Here is a 20,926-nt window from a genome sequence, read left to right as displayed (position 1 = left end):
TTTAATTTTATAATAACAAAAAGATAAACTTTTGAGTAGTATTGAAATATCACAAAATATCTAGAAACATTTTTAAAAAAAAATGGGAAAAAACTCCCAACTGAGGCATAACTTTTAAAAGTAAAATAAAAAGGCAAAGAAAGAGAGGGTTACACAATGACTACAGTTTGAAGAATTCAACATGGAAAGATGTCAGATTAGAATAATCACAAATGAAATTCCATCAGCACAAAAATAGAGAAGGTGATTTAAAGAACAAAGCTGAAGGATTTGAACTAACAGAGAGCATAATCTACTGTTACTAAGACAGTGTAGGTGAAAGAATAGTCATACTGACCAAGTACCCAGAATAAGTAGAGGAACAGATGCACATATACATAGATGATTTACGCCAAAGGTGACACTGTAGTGTAGTTGTAAAAAAATAGAATTTAAGATATGTTAGTGGCTCAATTGTATAGTCATCTGTGAAATAATATGTATCTGGATCTTTATTTTACCCTCTTAAAACACACACACAAACACACGAACTGAAGATCTTAATACGAAGACAAACAATAAAGGAAAAACATGGGAGTGTCTTTGTGAACATAGAGTAGACAAGCTTTCCGAAAGGGGCTCAGACAGCACCAATGATAAGAAAAAATGATAACTTAAACTAAATTATACTATGTTTAAATGAAAAACTTCTCTCTAAACTCTTAACAGAGTAAAAGGGCATCCAGGAATTGGAAGAAGATACTTCTAATAAATTTTTCAGCAAGAGATGTACATAATATACTGTAAGTCTTCCCTTAACACTGTAGATAGGTTCTTAGAAACTGTAACTTTAAGTGAAATAAAATCTAGCAGGACCTCAAATAAATTAATTTTGTTATAACACTGATGAGAAAGAAAACTTTTTTTTAAAAAATCAATTTTCTTAAATGTATAGTTTCAAAGAAGTTATGGGTGCTGTTCGGTAAGGTTTTGCATATATATTTAAAAAGAAAAAAAAAAAAAAACAGAATAACCCAGAAAAAATGGTAAACATTTGAGCTCACACTCCATTGATGAGAATATGCAAATAATCAATAAATATTTGAAAATATTCCCAAGTTAAACAGATATTATTAAAAGAAATACAAAACAGCAATGCAACATCATTTTCCACCCACCAAAATGGCTGAAATGAAACAAAAACAATCATATCAAATTTTGAATTTGTGATGAAATTGGAACTCTCATGCACTGCAAATGCTTTAGAAAACTTTTCAATGATATCCGCTAAAAGTAAGCATTTGCAAATCCTCTGGTCCAGCAATTCCATAGGATACACCCCCAGTAAATGTGTTCACATAGTTTCCTAAAGATGCATACTATGCGCTAAAACAATTAAGTCTCTTGAAAAAGATATATACTATAATGTTTAAAGCAAAACTATTTTTAATGGATTAAAACTGGAAATACCCAAGTGTCCATCAATAGAAGAATGATAAATGTGTTGTGCTATAGTCACACAGAGAAATACTGTGTAGCAAGGAGAATAAATGATCTATAATTACACATAGTTATGTGGTGAAATCTTATGATATATTGTTAAATGAAAAAAGCCAAATGCAAAACAGTACATTACGTTAGTATTTTTTTATATCAAGTAAAAAAAATGGGTGGAAAGGTGAGCTTCTGTGTGCTAAGTTTCTATTCCTTGATCTGGTTACTAATTACATGAGTACATTCCATTTCTGAAAATCAATTGAGTTGTATGCAATTAAACATGGAATTTTTCATATACCTCACAGTTCTGTATTATGTAGGAAAACAAAGGAAATATAGGGCCATAATCAACTAATGTTGAGGAAGACTCTTGCCTTAGCGCCTATGCATTCCGAGGATGTCAGCTCAGTAAAAACACCCTACTGTGGGATATTGGGTGGAGATGGGTGGATGGAATTGTTAAAGCCACTCTTTTATTCACAATACCCTTACAAATAGAACTTTTCTCTTATTATTGTGGTGTAAAAAGTACTTAAGAATTCAAATAAGGATTCTGATAATTAGGTCACATTATAAAATATTCTGCATTAAGCAATTCGAAGATAAGTATGGTACCTGTTGAAAGGAGGTAAGAGAAATCTTGAAAGTCCTGTTCAGTTATTTTAGTCCAGGATGAAGTCTTTAGAAGGTCAGAAGATGACTGGAAGAAGGCATTTTTCCTCTCTCTCAAGAAGAGTTATTTTGTGAAGAGAAAGGGCAAGCCAGACCTTAAATATATAAACTCTTATTAGACATATGAAGGGATTTCTGTTGTAAAGATGCTGTATAAAATATATAATAATAAGTACAAAAGGAAAGAATAGAATTCTGTGAGTTTATGTTTTTTATATGTTCTCCCAATTTCTTACATTCTCATACATTTTCATACTCACTGTAAGAAACCCAACATCATCTCCAAAATACCAACACACACACACACACACACACACACACACACACACACACACTTTTTACCTCTTAGCTTTCATTTGTTTTGATGCCTTTATATCACCATACTCTAAAAAGGTCTAATTTATACATCCTAAGGTGAAACATGTACAATGACTATGACTTAAGGAACTGAATGGTGAGCAGATGTAAATGAAAGAAATAGGAAGTAGTGTTTTGTGAAAAAACCATGGGGGTCATTAGAATAATAAGGTAGAAGACAGTTTAGGTGGTATTGCATGTTTGGCCAGATAGTTTGCCTTTTAGATTAGGAAACAGACTATAAACAAGGAAGACATTTAATTACCTATGGGTATAGAAGTTCAGAAAATGGGTGTTACCCATTATAAGTTTACATGATACAGATACAACTCTCAGGGACTAAGACATCTGTCCGACAGTATATCCAGCAGTTGCTCAGTCAACCAGGGAATTCATTAGTGATGTTTTACAATTAATATATTCTGAAAAGCAAAGGCTAGAGCCTGACCTTTTGAAAAATGGCCTTGACATGTTTCTGTTCTTAATATATTTGAAAAATAATAATCTCAGATTGTCAAAATCTGGGAATTTTAGTATTTTTGCCCCAAACTCTAATATTCATTCACCTATCAAATAATTGAAATTTAGCAGATACTTACCACAGAAGACAACATTAATGAACATTTCCAATTTATCATTGTGACTAAACAGCGTGGTTTGTTAGTAATAGTTTTTTCTATGCTTCCTATATTTATACTTGTATATAATTGTATTGAAATATGATTTATTAGACAATTGCCTTATTATTTTACCTATGATTTATTTTCTACAATAACCTGGTTGTTGGTATGTATTAATGTGTAGGATATATATTACCCTTTAAACTTTATTTCTGGGTCTGAGTGCAGTGGCTCACACCTGTTATCTCAACAGTCTGGGAGCCCATGGTAGGAGGGTCACTGGAGCCGAGTTAGAGGCCAGCCTGAGCAATACAGCAACACCTCATCTTTACCAGAACAAACCAACTAAAAATTAAGAATATTAGCTGGGCATGATGGTGAGCACCTGTAACCCTAATTACTTGGGAGGCGAGGTGGAAGAATCCATTGAACCCAGGAACTCCAGGATGCAGTGAACTATGACCACACCACTGTACTCTAGCCAGAGTAACAGAGCAAGATCTTGTTTCTAAACCAAAACAGGCAAACAAAAACTTTAGTCCATAACCAGCGTTAATTAATTAGAGTTGCCTATGTTATGTATTGTATGCTGGCAGCAGAAAGTTTAGTCAAAATATAGTATCACTTCTATGGGTTAAGAGCCACCTATGTGATTGACTGAATACAGTAACAGGTTATGAGCTATTTGTATGGAAATATATTGTAGTATATGCTATGTGTATGTATATGTACACACACATATCACAAGTGTGATTTATACCTGTGTATATGCAGTTGTCTATCTGTTCTATTTTTTGCTCGTGTCCTTTCACTCTCAAAGTTCTCCTGATATTTTATTATGTACTCATGTCTGTCAAATCATTTCTGCCTGCTTGCTATTAATTTGGATCAGAGTACTTATTTCTTCATTTGGGGTTCTCTCAATATCTATTTGCAATAGTTAAAACTTTGATTTGAAGTAGCAAGTTTTTACCAACAGTATTCCTGAAGATATGCAGGCCAATATGTTCTACAAATGCCACATGCCCATCTATCACCCTTGGCACGGCCATTTTTTATGGTTTCTTTAATTTAAGCTCTATATCCCTAGAACTTTGTGTGTGTAGACATTGCACTCACTAACACCCCTACTACTCCCCATGATTTCTCTGCTTGACAGCAGATTAGTCAAGAAAGCAATGTGCTCTGGATTGAAAAGTTAAGGTTTGAGGAGAGTTTTCAATCTGCCACGTACCGTTCTAAGTGTTTAATAGTGTTAGCTTAGTTAATCCTCAAAGAACCCAATGATCAATTAACATTGTTATTTCCATTTTACTAACTGGGGCATAGAGTGATTTATCCCAGGCAGACCCTGCCTGTGCAAGCAGCAGCCTTCCTTTGGAGCATATACTCTGAGTCTGGCTGTGCTATGCAGCTTCAAGTAACTTCCTGATTTCATTTCCTAGTCGCTAACCAAATTGAATGTATTATTAGGTACCTTTGGTTTTAATCTCTCTTGGAATTTTTATATGAAAACAAAAATTCCTTCTGAATTTTTTCCTTGGCACAAAATCAAAGAAAACCAAAAACTTCCCTTTCTACCTCATATTCCATCAGCCCCTAAGACTTCTATCAACTTAGTCTATTGTTTTGTAATTGTGATTTGTGCTTCCCATTTCTTACCTAGCCTACACACTTTGTTATGCTTTTGAAAATTCAGTCTATGCTTCCCTACAATGTTTTTAATGGTGTGTCTTCATATTGTTCTCAAAATAAACCCAAACTTTCCAGAAGGAATAATTTCTATGTGCCCTTAGAAATCACAACAGCAGTAAACTATTTTTAAGTAAATTACTTCTTTATAACAATACCACTTAATTGAAGATGATTTAAGTAAACATCATATTTGTCTAGAATATTCATTATTTTCTTATAAAACAAAATAATATACATAGATGAGCTTTTGTAAATATTTAATTAAATTCCATGCTGATTCAGTTTTATGTTTCATCTTAGTAGAAAATGGACCATTGATTTTAAAACATCAAAGAAGAAGTAGACATAAAATAGTAATAGTTTATTCACACACATATTTTCATGTTTGTTAGAGGAAAAACAATCTGAACATTTCTTTGTTAATAGAACCTAAGTGTCTATGGTTGAAATGTTTATAAAATGTTAAAAAAATTCAAAAATATGTAATTGCTTGATAAAAAATGCATTGCCAAAACAACAGCGTTTAGCTACTCTATGTTAAAAATCAATAATCTAAGAAATCTTATTAATATTATTGTTCACTAACTTTCGTTTTTTTTATTTTTACTGTATGGAGTAACGTGTATTCCTGATTCACATAGTGTTCATGCTGCCCTGAAGTTTACTCTTCATTTGACATATTCTGGAATAAACCTATAAAAATAAATCTATTTGGCTCATGCTGTGTTATGGAGGCTATATATAGTGTGTATTTTTAGGGAGGAATTATTTCGGTTATTTTGCACATAAATAAGTTTAGATTTCAATTGAAACAAACTATTATTCAGTTGAGTCCCACCAACTCCCTTTGTATTTTTATAAAGTGAAAATGATTAAATTATAACAAAAGTATTTTAGTAACTGACTACAAAGTTTCATGAAATTGACTATGTACTAGACTCTCAAAGATAGCACTTCATGAGTTTCCCTTTGAGAGTATAATGTGCAGCCCATTTCATCAATGTTTATAGCTATGAATCTTTTTTATTCCAAAGATGCTATTCTTTACTTATCCATATGTATATATGGTTTCAATATATATGTATTTATGTACAGACATACACAGAAATTTACTTGCTTTCATGCACTTCTAACAAGTATAATTTAGATTATATGTTATTAATAAGGAAGAAGGCAGAAGTCATGTGGTTTATCATAATTTATTACTACCATCACAACTGGTAATATTCTGTTGCTATTTTTACACTTATTGTAAAGAAATACTTTATATTGATTAGATATATTTGTATATTTATTATATATTTTATCATAAAAATAATTATACAGTTATCTCAATGATACCAGTTATTTTCTTTTGTTTACACAAAAAGAGATTTTTAAATTTTAATTTGATATTTTTAAATACATATATTAATTATGTTAATTAGTGATTTGAAGTTGGGCTGAAAAATAAAAGCAAAACTGCTATCATAGCTGGGGTTAATCAGATGATTAGATCATCAGTAAAGGTTTTAAGATGTCCAAAACAACTTCCCAAGGTATGTGGGCAAAATATTTCAAAATCAAATTTGATCGAAGATCTGCATGAAGTTATATAACTGCAATCCTTAGTCTAGGAAACAGAACATGCATGTGTGTGTGTGTGTATGTGTGCGTGCGTGTACACTGCATATTTGTATATTATACATAAATTTATATAATCTCTATATAGCTGTATATATATTTGATCTCAAAATACATATGAAATTAGTACAGTATGTATTCCCAACCTACTATTTTCCACCACCAGAGGAGTAACAACAAAAGAAACGTATTTACAACAATAGTAACAAGGACCAGATATTAAATGAGTTTGGTTTTAATTGTATTTATTTTTGTGCATGGTTGTTGATATGGTTTGGCTGTATCCCCACCCAAATCTGATCTTGAATTGTAGTTCCCACAATTCCCAGCTATCATGAAAGGGGCCAGGTGGGAGGTAATTGAATCATGGGGGCAGGTCTTTCTTGTGTTGTTCTTGTGATAATGAACATCTCGTGACATCTGATGGTTTTATAAGGGGAAGTTTCCCTGCACAAATTATCTCCTGCCTGCCACCATGTAAGAGTGCCTTTTGCCTTCTGCCATGACTGTGAGGCCTCCCCAGCCACATGGAACTGTGAGTCCATTAAACCTCTTTTTCTTTATAAATTACCCAGTATCAGGTATGTCTTTATCAACAGTGTGAGAATGGATTGGTATAGTTGTGTAATAGTCCTGTTAGCTGATTATCACAATAAATTCTCACAGAAATTCAACATGTTAGATATTATTCTTATTTTTAAAATGACAACATAGATGCTTTGTTATAGTAGATGATTTTCCAAAGACAGAAACAACAAGAATCCACATTACTTCAACTATGCCATGATGCTTTTGCTTCTACCATTTTAACTCCATTACTTCATACATTTCTCTTGTAACTTCCTCATTAGAAATACAGACCCAAAACATAAGATACTAGATTCCCAGATCATTTAATATAGTAGCATTAATTAGTACATCCCACCATAAGTGATAAAGGGAGTATGCACACATGAGTAATGTACATCCTCTTCAGAAGTCAAAATTGCATCAACAGATTTCACATTACTACCTGAACTCCGCCTCCTGTCAGTTCAGCAAGGACATTAGATTCTCATGGGAGCACAAATCCTATTAGGAGCTGCATACAGGAGGGATCTAGGTTGCACAGCTCCTTATGAGAATCTAATGCTTGATGATCTGAATTGAAACAATTTCATCCCCAACACATCCCCCCGACCCTGTCAATGGAAAAATTGTCTGCCACAAAATCAGTCCCTGGTGCCAAAAAGTTTGGGAACTGCTGTTTTAAACATTTCACATGCCACTATAATAATTCAACAACACTCAGGTCCTACTTCACTGATGGAACTGGGCAAAGACTTTTTTCAACTGTCAACCTCATATCTATCCATGTGCTGTCATCTGTCTCTTACATTCTACTTTCCTGTTTCCGTAAATATACTTTTCATGTTCTTATTCATGCTTTAATCCCCATTTGCTCAATCAAGGAAATCTTTCCAGAAAGTATTTTCTTTTACTTTTACATCAGTGTTTTTACTATTATCCTATGCTGTGGGGAAAAGAGAGGTCAGCCTGTTACTGTGTTATTATAGATAGAAGTAAGTTTAAGAGACTCCATTTGGCTCTGTATTTGAGATGCTGTTAAACTGTGACTCTACACCCAATCTTGTCCTTACAAGAGACATCACTGTGGTAATTAAGGTTTAAAGGATTTTGGGCTGTAAGGAATGTGCTTTGTTAAACAAATGCCTGAAGGCTGCTTGTGGTTAAAGGTCATTACCATTCTCTTAAATCTCAGTAAAAGAAAAACATCTGTCTCCTGCCCGTCCCTGGGCAATGGAACATCTCCGTATATCTATATGTCTTACTGCTGATTTACTCCCTTATCTTTTGAGCAATAAATACTGAGGGAACTCAGAGACCGGTGCCGGTGTGGGTCCTCTGTAAGCACAGCACCGGTCTCCTGGGCCCTACTTTTCTTTCTCTATACTTTGTCTCTGTGTATTATTTCTTTTCTCAAGTCTCTCGTTCCACCTAACGAGAAGCACCCACAGGTGTGGAGGGGCAGGCCACCCCTTCATCTGGCGCCCAACGTGGGGCTTTTCTCTAAGGTGAAGGTACGCTGGAGCGTGGTCATTGAGGACAAGTCAACGAGAGACTCCCGAGTACGTCTACAGTCAGCCTTGCGGTAAGCTTGTGCGCTCGGAAGAACCTAAGGTAACAATGGGGCAAACTAAAAGTAAATATGCCTCTTATCGCAGCTTTATAAAAATTCTCTTAAAAAGAGGGGGAGTTAAAGTGTCTACCAAAAATCTAATTACGCTCTTTCAAACAATAGAACAGTTTTGTCCATGGTTTCCAGAACAGGGAACTTTAGATCTAAAAGATTGGGAAAAAATTGGCAAAGAATTAAAACGAGCAAGTAGGGAAGGCAAAATCATCCCACTTACAGTATGGAATGATTGGGTCATTGTTAAAGTAGCTTTAGAACCGTTGCAAACAAAAGAAGATAACATTTCAATTTCTGATGTCCCTAAAAGCTGTGCAGTAGATTGTGAAAAAGAGGCAGGGATAGATTCCCAGAAAGGAAAAGAAAGTTCACACTGTAAATGTGTAGCAGAGCCGGTAATGGCTCGGTCAACGCAAAATGTTGACAATAATCAATTACAGGAGGTAATATATCCTGAAACGTTAAAATTAGAGAAAAAAGATCCAGAATTAGTAGAGCCATCAGAGTCTAAACCACAATGGCCAACTCCTCTTACAACAGCTCAGATGCCTGCAACCTTAGAACCTCAAATGCAGGTTAAACAAGTACAAACTCCGAAAGAAGATCAAATAGAGAAAGATAGAGTCTCTGTCATGGCAATGCCAATCCAAATACAGTGTCCACAATATCAGCAGGTAGAAAGTAAGATCCAGCCGCCAGTAACCTATCAATACTGGCCGCCAGCTGAACTGCAGTATCTGCAGCCCCCAGAAAATCTGTATGGACAGCCAGGAACATTTCCAGTGCCACAGGGCAGGGCGCCATATCCTCAGCCGCCCACCATGAGACTTAATCCCACAGCACCGCCTAGTGCACAGGGTAGTGCAATACATAAAATTATTGATAAGGCAAGAAAACAAGGAGATATTGAGGCGTGGCAATTCCCAGTAATATTAGAAGCAAGACCACCTGGAGAAGGGGCCCAAGAGGGAGAGCCTCCTGTAGCTGAAGCCAGATATCAGTCCTTTTCTATAAAAATGCTAAAAGAAATGAAAGAAGGAGTAAAACAGTATGGACCCAATTCTCCTTACATGAGAACATTATTAGATTCCATTGCTCATGGACATAGACTCATTCCTTATGATTGGGAGATTCTGGCAAAATCCTCACTTTCACCCTCTCAATTTTTACAATTTAAGACTTGGTGGATTGATGGGGCACAAGTGCAGGTCCGAAGAAATAGGACTCCCAATCCTCCAATTAACATAGATGCAGATCAACTATTAGGAATAGGTCAAAATTGGAGCACTGTTGACCAACAAGCAATAATGCCAAATGAGGCCATTGAGCAAATCAGGGCTATCTGCCTTAGGGCCTGGGAGAAAATCCAAGACCCAGGAACCACCTGCCCCTCCTTTAATACAGTAAGACAAGGCTCTAAAGAGCCCTACCCTGATTTTGTAGCAAGACTTCAAGATGCTGCTCCAAAGTCAATTACCGATGAGAATGCCCGTAAGGTCATAGTGGAGTTGATGGCATATGATAACGCCAATCCGGATTGTCAATCAGCCATTAAGCCATTAAAAGGAAGGGTTCCCACAGGATCAGATGTAATCTCAGAGTATGTTAAAGCCTGCGATGGAATTGGAGGAGCTATGCATAAAGCTATGCTTATGGCTCAGGCAATCACAGGAGTTGCTTTAGGAGGACAAGTGAAAACATTTGAGGGAAAATGTTATAATTGTGGTCAAATTGGTCATCTAAAAAAGAATTGCCTAGTCACAAATAAACAAAATGTAACTACTCAAGTTACTACAACAACAGATAAGGGGCCACCTGGCCTATGTCCAAGATGTAAAAAGGGACAACATTGGGGTAATCAATGTCATTCTAAATATGATAAAAATAGGCAACCACTGTTGGGAAACGAGAGGAGGGGCCAGCCTCAGGCCCCGCAACAAACTGGAGCATTCAAAAGTCAATCCTTTGTTCCTCAGGGTTTTCAGGAACAACAACCCCCACTGTCACAAGTGTCTCAGGGAATAAGCCAGTTATCACAATACAGCAATTATCCCCCGCCACAAGTGGCAGTGCAGCAGTAGATCTATGTACTTTACAAGCAGTCTCTCTGCTTCCAGGGGAGCCTCCACAAAAAATCCCCACAGGGGTATACGGCCCATTGCCTGAGGGGACTGTAGGACTAATCTTAGGAAGACCAAGTTTAAATCTAAAAGGAGTTCAAATTCATACTGGTGTGGTTGATTCGGACTATGAAGGCGAAATTCAATTGGTTATTAGTTCCTCAATTCCTTGGAGTGCCAGTCCAGGAGACAGGATCGCTCAATTATTACTCCTGTGTGTAACAGGACTGTAACAGAACAGGCCTGTGTGTAAGGCCATTATTCAAGGAAAACAGTTTGAAGGGTTAGTAGACACAGGAGCAGATATCTCTGTCATTGCTTTAAATCAGTGGCCAAAAAATTGGCCTAAACAAAAGGCTGTTACAAGACTTGTCGGCGTAGGCACAGCTTCAGAAGTGTATGAAAGTACAATGATTTTACAGTTTAGGGCCAGATAATCAAGAAAGTACTGTTTAGCCAATGATTACTTCAATTCCTGTTAATCTATGGGGTCGAGATTTATTACAACAATGGGGTGCAGAAATCATTATGCCTGCTCCATTATACAGCCCCATGAGTCAAAAAATCATGACTAAGATGGGATATATACCAGGAAAGGGATTAGGAAAAAATGAAAATGGCATTAAAGTCCCAATTGAGACTAAAAAAAAATCAAAAAAGAAAAGGAATAGGGTATCCTTTTTAGGGGCGGCCACTGTAGAGCCTTCTAAACCCATTCCATTAACTTGGAAAACAAAAAAAACGGTATGGGTAAATCAGTGGCCGCTACCAAAACAAAAACTGGAGGCTTTAGACTTATTAGCAAAGGAACAATTAGAAAAGGGACACATTGAGCCTTCATTCTCACCCTGGAATTCTCCTGTATTTGTAATTCAGAAAAAATCAGGCAAATGGCATATGTTAATGGACTTAAGAGCCTTAAATGCTGTAATTCAACCCATGGGGCCTCTCCAACCTGGATTGCCCTCTCCAGCCATGATCCCAAAAGACTGGCTTTTAATTATAATTGATCTAAAGGATTGCTTTTTCACCATTCCTCTGGCAGAGCAAGATTGTGAAAAATTTGCCTTTACTATACCAGCCATAAATAATAAAGAACCAGCCACCAGGTTTCAGTGGAAAGTATTACCTCAGGGAATGCTTAATAGTCCAACTATTTGTCAAACTTTCGTAGGTCAAGTCCTTCAACCAGTTAGAGACAAATTTTTAGATTGTTATATCATTCACTATATTGATGATATTTTATGTACTGCAGAAACAAGAGACAAATTAATTGACTGTTACACATTTCTGCAAGCAGAGGTTGCCAACGCAGGACTAACAATAGCATTTGATAAGATCCAAACCTCTGCTCCTTTTCATTATTTAGGGATGCAAATAGAAAATAGAAAAATTAAGCCACAAAAAATAGAAATAAGAAAAGATACATTAAAAACATTAAATGACTTTCAAAAATTGTTAGGCGATATTAATTAGATTAGGCCAACTCTAGGCATTCCTACTTATGCTATGTCAAATTTGTTCTCTATCCTAAGAGGAGATCCAGACTTAAATAGTAGAAGAATATTAACCCCAGAGGCAACAAAAGAAATTAAATTAGTGGAAGAAAAAATTCAGTCAGCGCAAATAAGTAGAATCGATTCTTTAGCCCCACTCCAACTTTTGATTTTTGCCACTACACATTCTCCAACAGGCATCATTGTTCAAAATACTGATCTTGTGGAGTGATCATTCCTTCCACACAGTACAATTAAAACTTTTACATTGTATTTAGATCAAATAGCTACATTAATTGGTCAGATAAAATTACAAATAATAAAATTGTGTGGTAATGACCCAGACAAAACAGTTGTTCCTTTAACCAAGGAACAAGTTAAACAAGCCTTTATCAATTCTGGTGCATGGCAGATTGGCCTTGCTGATTTTGTGGGAATTATTGATAATCATTACCCAAAAACAAAAATCTTCCAGTTTTTAAAATTGACTACTTGGATTTTACCTAAAATTACCAGACATAAACCTTTAGAAAATGCTGACAGTATTTACTGATGGTTCCAGCAATGGAAAAGCGGCTTACACAGGGCCAAAGGAGCGAGTAATCAAAACTCAATATCAATCAGCTCAAAGGGCAGAGTTGGTTGCAGTCATTACAGTGTTAGAAGATTTTAATCAACCTGTTAATATTATATCAGATTCTGCATATGTAGTACAGGCTACAAGGGATGTTGAGACAGCTCTAATTAAATATAGCATGGATGATCAGTTAAACCAGCTGTTCAATTTGTTACAACAAACTGTAAGAAAAAGGAATTTCCCATTTTATATTACTCATATTTGAGCACACACTAATTTACCAGGACCTTTAACTAAAGCAAATAAACGAGCTGACTTACTGGTATCCTCTGCATTCATAAAAGCACAAGAACTTCATGCTTTGACTCATGTAAATGCAGCAGGGTTAAAAAACAAATTTGATGTCACATGGAAACAGGCAAAAAATATTGTACAACATTGTACCCAGTGTCAAGTACTACGCCTGCCCACTCAAGAGGCAGGAGTTAATCCCAGAGGTCTGTGTCCTAATGCATGATGGCAAATGGATGTTACCCATGTACCTTCGTTTGGAAAATTATCATATGTTCATGTAACAGTTGATACTTATTCACATTTCATATGGGCAACATGCCAGACAGGAGAAAGTACTTCCCATGTTAAAAAACATTTATTATCTTGTTTTGCTGTAATGGGAGTCCCAGAAAAAATTAAAACTGACAATGGACCAGGTTATTATAGTAAAGTTTTCCAAAAATTCTTAAATCAGTGGAATATTACACATAAAACAGGAATTCCTTATAATTCCCAAGGACAGGCCATAGTTGAAAGAACTAACAGAACACTCAAAACTCAGTTAGTTAAACAAAAAGAAGGGGGAGACAGTAAGGAGTGTACCTCTCCTCAGATGCAGCTTAATCTAGCACTCTATACTTTAAATTTTTTAAACATTTATAGAAATCAGACTACTACTTCTGCAGAACAGCATCTTACTGGTAAAAAGAACAGTCCACATGAAGGAAAACTGATTTGGTGGAAAGACAACAAAAATAGGACATGGGAAATAGGGAAGGTGATAACCTGGGGAAGAGGTTTTGCTTGTGTTTCACCAGGAGAAAATCAGCTTCCTATTTGGATACCCACTAGACATTTGAAGTTCTACAATGAACCCATCGGAGATGCAAAGAAAAGCACCTCCACAGAGACAGAAACACCGCAATCGAGCACCATTGACTCGCATGATGAATCAAGTGGTGATATCAGAAAAACAGATGAAGTCACTACGCACCAAGAAGGTGGAGCTGCCAACCTGGGCACAGTTAAAGAAGCTGACATTGTCAGCTAGAAAAAGCCTAGCTAGCACAAAGGTGACACAAACCTCAGAAAAAATGCTGCTTGCAGCTTTAATGGTTGTATCAACGGTGTGTGCTGGACCAGTCAAAGAATCCTGTGCCAAAATCGAGAGAACGAACAAGCCTTCATTGCCATGGAACATTTATATAGAGGAAAAGGGAGGGAAAATGTTGCGGGAAGTCAGGGACCTTGAACGGAGGGACTGGCTGGAACCACAACAGAAAAACATAAAACATAAAGATTTCATGGACATTTTATTAGTTCTCCAAAATTTATACTTTTGTAATTTCTTATGTCTGTCTTTAATCTCTTAATCCCACCATTTTCTTTGTAAGATGAGGAGGATATATGCCACCTCAGGACCCTGTGATGATTGCCTTAACTACACAAACTGTTTGTAAAACATGTGTGTTTGAACAATATGAAATCTGGGCATCTTGAAAAAAGAACAGGATAACAGCGGTGTTCAGGAAACAAGGGAGGTAACCTTGAACTGGCCGCCGGTCGGTGAGCCGGACGGAACAGAGCCATGTCTCTTCTCCTTTTGCACACAAATAGGAGAGATATCCCTGAATTCTTTTTCTCAGCAAGGAATATCCCTGAGAAAGAGAATGCGCTCTGAGGGAAGGCCTATAAACGACCCCCTTGGAGGCGTGCTGCCTTTTACAGTTGAAGCCGAAGGGATGAAATAAGCCCCGGCCTCCTGTAGTGCTCTCAGGCTTATTAGGATGAGAAAATTCCCACCTAATAAATTTTGGTCAGTCAGGTTGCTCTCAAACCCTATTTCCTGATAAAATGTTATCAATGACTATGCGTGCCCCAAATTTCATTAGCAATTTTAATTTTAATGTTAACACCATCCTGTGATCTCATCCTGCCTCCACTTACTTTGTAATATTCTATTACTTTGTAAAGTATGTAATCTCAGTGTCATGATGACAATGGTGGTTTTTTTGAAAAGAAAAGGGGGAAATGTGGGGAAAAGAGAGGTCAGCCTGTTACTGTGTTATTATAGATAGAAGTAAGTTTAAGAGACTCCATTTGGCTCTGTATTTGAGATGCTGTTAATCTGTGACTCTACCCCCAATCTTGTCCTTACAAGAGACATCACTGTGGTAATTAAGGTTTAAAGGATTTTGGGCTGTAAGGAATGTGCTTTGCTAAACAAATGCCTGAAGGCTGCTTGTGGTTAAAGGTTATTACTATTCTCTTAAATCTCAGTAAAAGAGAAACATCTGTCTCCTGCCCGTCCCTGGGCAATGGAACATCTCCGTGTATCTATATGTCTTACTGCTGATTTACTCCCTTATCTTTTGAGCAATAAATACTGAGGGAACTCAGAGACCGGTGCCGGTGTGGGTCCTCTGTAAGCACAGCACCGGTCCCCTGGGCCCCGCTTTTCTTTCTCTATACTTTGTCTCTGTGTATTATTTCTTTTCTCAAGTCTCTCGTTCCACCTAACGAGAAGCACCCACAGGTGTGGAGGGGCAGGCCACCCCTTCACTATGCCCATCAACAAAATATGTTATTTTTCACATTTTAAATTAAAAGAGGAAAACAAGTTATTAATGGCACTTCTGCCAATGAGTACTCAATTATTCCTTCCGTGGTTTTCATCAAATGTCCTGAACAGTATTTTCTATATCCAATGGCTACAATTCTCCTCTCCTTCTTCCTTAATCTGCCTTCAGACTGGACACTTTGTCTCATCAAATTCCATCCTAGTTTTTTTCTAGATCACCAATAATCTTCACATTAAGTGACCTGTGGTAGGCTTAATAATGGCACCCCAAAATATCCATACTCCGATGCCTGGAAGCTGTAAATATTTTACCTCACATGGTTAAAAAAAAAAAAAAGGTCTTTGCAGGTGTGATTATGGTAAGGGTCTTGAGATGGGAAGATTATCCTGGATTGTATTTTGGGGTTAAATATAATCACAAGGACCTTTATAAGAGAAGTATTAAAGTCAGAAAGAGAGAATTTAAGGGTGGAAGAAGGGACCAGACACAAGAGAAGACAGAAGATGTTTCACTGCTTGTTTTAAAGATGGAGGAAGGAGCAATGAGCTAAGGAATGCTCGTGTTCTCTAGAGGCTGAAAAACTTAAGGATGTAGATTCCTTGCTTTAGACTCCAGAAACATCAGCTTGTGGAAAACTTGATTTTAGTCCAGCAAAACTGATTTCAAACTTCTGACCTTCAGAACTGTAAGAAAATAAATTTGTGTTGTTTTATGCCAGTAAATTGGTAGTAATGTTTTACAGCCGCAATAGAACATTAATATGTAACTAAACGAGCAGTCCTCACCTATCAAGTGAATTATGGGATAGATGACGATGATTATGGGATAGATGACGATGATGATGAGAAAGAGAGAATGAATCAGCAAAATTTACTTGAAAAGGCTTTACATCTTTCATATAATTTCACCTCCTGCTTTCTTAGATACCACAGTCCTTACCTTTGTAATTAATGCACTCCATTTTTATTGTTTATTATTCTACATTTCTCTGGCTATTTCAATTAGCAGAAACTTAAAAAATATAAAAATCTGAGAAAATAATTATACGTAAAATTATCCAAGAGAATTTAATAACTTAGAGACCAATATATCCTGTCTATATCCTTATCTATTACACAAACAGTAACTTTTTAGATAATACAATTTAAAATTAAATTTAAACTTATCGTATCATAGCCAGTTATTGAATAATTCTATTATTCAATTAAAATTAATACATAATATTTAAGAAAAAATATTACTTTAGTTCCAAGATTTAGTTTGCTGTTGTTTTTATACTGAATCTAGTTTATACCTTGAAAACTAAAATTTATATTTATTTAAATAATTTCTATATTTTTCTTCCTTTTACTTAGCTTTTATTTTATTATTTCTATATGTTTTTCCCATTTACTTAATTAGCTTTTATTTTCTAGTTTTTAGGGTAGAAATTCCAATTATTGATTTTAAATATCTTTTCTTTTCTAACAGCATTTAAATGTACTAAAAATTATGACACTAAGCATGGTTTTACCTGTATCACATACATTTTGACATGTTACATATTATCATTAAGTCCAAAATATATCCAATTTTTAAATATCTAATAACCACTTTTTATCCCAAAATTATTTAGAAATGTGCTAATTAAGTTCCAGATGTATTCATTAGCTATTTTTCCTGATCTGCTCCCTCCTCTCAGCTTCCACTCTCTGATAGGCTCCAATGTGTGTTGTTCCCATCATGTGTTCTCACCATTTAGCTTCCACTTATAAGTCAGAACATATGAATCTTGGTTTTCTGTTCCTGCATTAGTTTGCTAAGGATAATGGCCTCCATCTCCATCCAGGTCCCTGCAAAGGACATGATCTCATCCTTTTAATGACTTCATAGTATTCCATGGTGTTTAACTGGTTGATGAAGTAATCTGTTCAGCAACGCCCCAGACACATCTTTACCTATGTAACAAAGCTGCACATATACCCCTAAACCTAAAAGTTAAAACAAAAATAATAAATTCCAAATGTTTAGTGAGATCATTTTTATTTACCAATAATTTCCATCTTGTTTAACAATGATTTCAAATTTAATTCCACTGTGGTCAGAGAATATTTTCTGAAATTCATATATGTTCTTTAGAATTTTAGATCTTATAATTTTCAGTCAAAAAATCCTATTTTATTTTTATGTGTCCTTTTCCTTTTGTTTTTACATATCTTTATTGATGATATGCATCCTTTGTTTTAAATTGTCAGATACATATTTATTTGTCATTTTTAAGTTATTTTTAAAATACAGCATTTGAGTCACCACAGGGTCTATTTGTATGTTGTTTTTTTTTTTAAATTATGAGTTATATTTTCTGATTCATTGCATGTATAATGTTTCTGGTTAATTTTATGCCAATCGTTGTGGACTATACATTGTAAGAAACTGGTATTACATTACTGTCCTTTAAAAAGCATTGCATTTTGTTTTGAGATACAGTTAAAATAGTGGAGGCCTCTATTAGTAATGTCATACTTGACTTTATGTTTTGTTAGGGCAACTCTATTTTAATTTTGTCCTCACTCCTAGAATTTGGCAAATACTCTAGAACAAGAGTAGGCAAACTAAAGTTCACGGGCCAAACAATCTGGCTTTTATATGTTTAGTTTTGTTTTAAAATATATTTTTTCATCATACCAATGCCTATTTGCTTATGAATTATCAATAGCATCTTTGCCACTAAAATTGCAAAGCTGAGTAGTTGGTATGGAGATCATATGGCCATGAAAACCTAAAATAATTGCTAGCTGGCCTTTTATGTAAAAGCTGTGAATCTATACTTCTAAACCATAGACTTGCTTTCTCAATAGAATATAGGGTATCTCAAAGGGAATATCTCTACTCCATATGGATTGGAAGTCTAGAATTTCCAACACCATAAATCTCTAATATATTTATCTGGCAGTTGGTACTGCAGTAACTCTTTTTCTTTTTCTTTAAGCCTCATAACACATAGCCAAGCTTTCAATGAGGTCTCTAGAAGAAACAACAGACATTTTGGAGATTTATCTGGGTGTAGCTCTCTTCTTTTTGGTATAATGCTTGACAAATTCCAAAATTCACCATCCTCAAACTTCTATTTCTATTTCCTCAGCTTCTCAAGAGAGCTGTTTTCCACTTGGCCTTCACACCCGTTGTTCTGCAGTCAGAAAATGCTGTAGGATGAAAGCTCAGACATGTATTTCCCTTCTCTCAAAAATCTAAGACCTGTGCTAACTATAGTAGAAAGCCTGAAAAATGTCATCTTTCATATCTGTTCAGTGCTGTCATTGTTTACAATAATAAGGTAAACCTAGCATAATTATCCCACTGTGTCTAGAAGTGAAGCTAACAATAATAATTCAATATTGATTTATACAATGAAAATGTGATAAATTTCTCTTTCAGTTAATAGTGAGATTTGGGGTATGTCATAGAAAAATTGTGTGGTTACCTTCCACGTTTAAACCTGCTAGACAATCTGTCAGTGAACAGATAATCAAATTTTGAATGTAGTCTACAACTCTGTAGGAATTAGAAACAGAAGTTATAGAAGAGATAATGAAAGTATAATTTTTTAATTAACAGAAAAAGTTTCTCAGTATTTATTTTATTTTAGATACTGAGTCTCGCTCTGTTGCCCAGGCTGGAGTGCAGTTGCATGATCATGGTTAACAGCAGCCTTGAAATCCTAGTTTCAAGCAATTCTCCTACCTCAGCCTCCTGATTAGCTAGGACTACAGGTGCATGCCACTGCACTCAGTTAGTTTTTTAATTATTTATTGTTGAGACAGGGGATTGCTATACTGTCCATGTTGGTCTCAAAGTCCTGAACTCAAGCAATACTCCCACCTCAGCTTATCAATCAATTTGCTGGGATTACAGGCATGAGACACCATCCCTAGCCTAAGATACTTACTTTAAACGAAGTACATACAAGAGCATAGTAGCTCAGTCCTGTGTCTTCTAAAAACTATGTCTTAATTATTAAATGAAGAAGTATATATGTATGATTTATAGATTAATTGAAGATATTAAACTTGGCATTTCTAATATGTTTATATTAATAACCAGTTTAAATATAATGAATGCCAACAATACTAATAATAATTACATATAAAAAGATGCATTGTTAATTTGCTAAAAAATTGTTGACATGGAAAATTACAGCTAAAGGAAACAGTTGCAGAATGTAATCCTAGATTAAAATGACAGAATTGTGCTTTATATTAGGAGGGTCACATTTTCAACTGAACAGACGTAATCTTCAATTTGAGATCCCTATATTTAGCCAACTTTTTCCAACACTCATCCATCTCAATTAAGCAAATTATATGTGTAATTATCTTATTGAATTAGCTTTAATCATGTGCATTATAATCTTCAAAATGTCAAAGTACTAAAAATTAATAGTGTCTATATTTTAAGACTCATTAAAGTATTTTAAGCTCCCAGAATTATTAGCTAATAAAAGGTTCCAAGCCATATAAGCACTAATCCAAATGTCTGAAGAATTTGTACCTTTATTTCTGAACAGAAATTGTACTGAATTTATAAAACCAATTGTAGATAATTAGTGAGTATTATTTGACCAGTTCTGGTAAGAGCTGAGAAAAGTGTGTATGTATGTATGTATTTATTTATTTTTGACAACATGCTTTTTTGGTTTAGAAACAGTCAAATCAGAGCTAAAGACTATTATCCTTAGCAGACTAAGGCAAGAACAGAAAATCAACTACCACATGTTCTCACTAATAAGTGGGACCTAAATAATAAGAACTTATGATCATGAAGAAGGAAACAGCAGACATTATTAGGGTCTATTGACATGGGAGGGTGGGAGCAGGGAGGGGAGCAGAAAAGATAACTGTTGGTTACTAGGTTTAATACCTAGGTGATGAAATAATATGTACAACAAACCCGCTTGACACATGTTTAACTATGTAACAAACCTTCACATCTACCCCCAAATCTAAAATAAAAGTTTAACAAATAATTAAGAAGATAAAGAGAGAGAGAAAAAAGAAGCTAATTAGTAATTACATTGTTAAAGAAGCTAATAAGTAGCATACCATATTGACTGCTGACCATAATATAGTTTGCATTTTAGTGTCTATATTTTACTGTTTTATATAAATATTTACCTTTTCTCCTTTAATATCTTCCAACATAGAAATAAGTCACACAAATCTTAAATGTATTTTTATAAACACACTAGGCAGGACATTTTGCTTA

This window comes from Rhinopithecus roxellana, chromosome 6 (assembly GCF_007565055.1).
Source record: "Rhinopithecus roxellana isolate Shanxi Qingling chromosome 6, ASM756505v1, whole genome shotgun sequence".
Lineage (NCBI taxonomy): Eukaryota > Metazoa > Chordata > Mammalia > Primates > Cercopithecidae > Rhinopithecus > Rhinopithecus roxellana.
Note: the sequence above shows the minus strand (reverse complement) of the source record.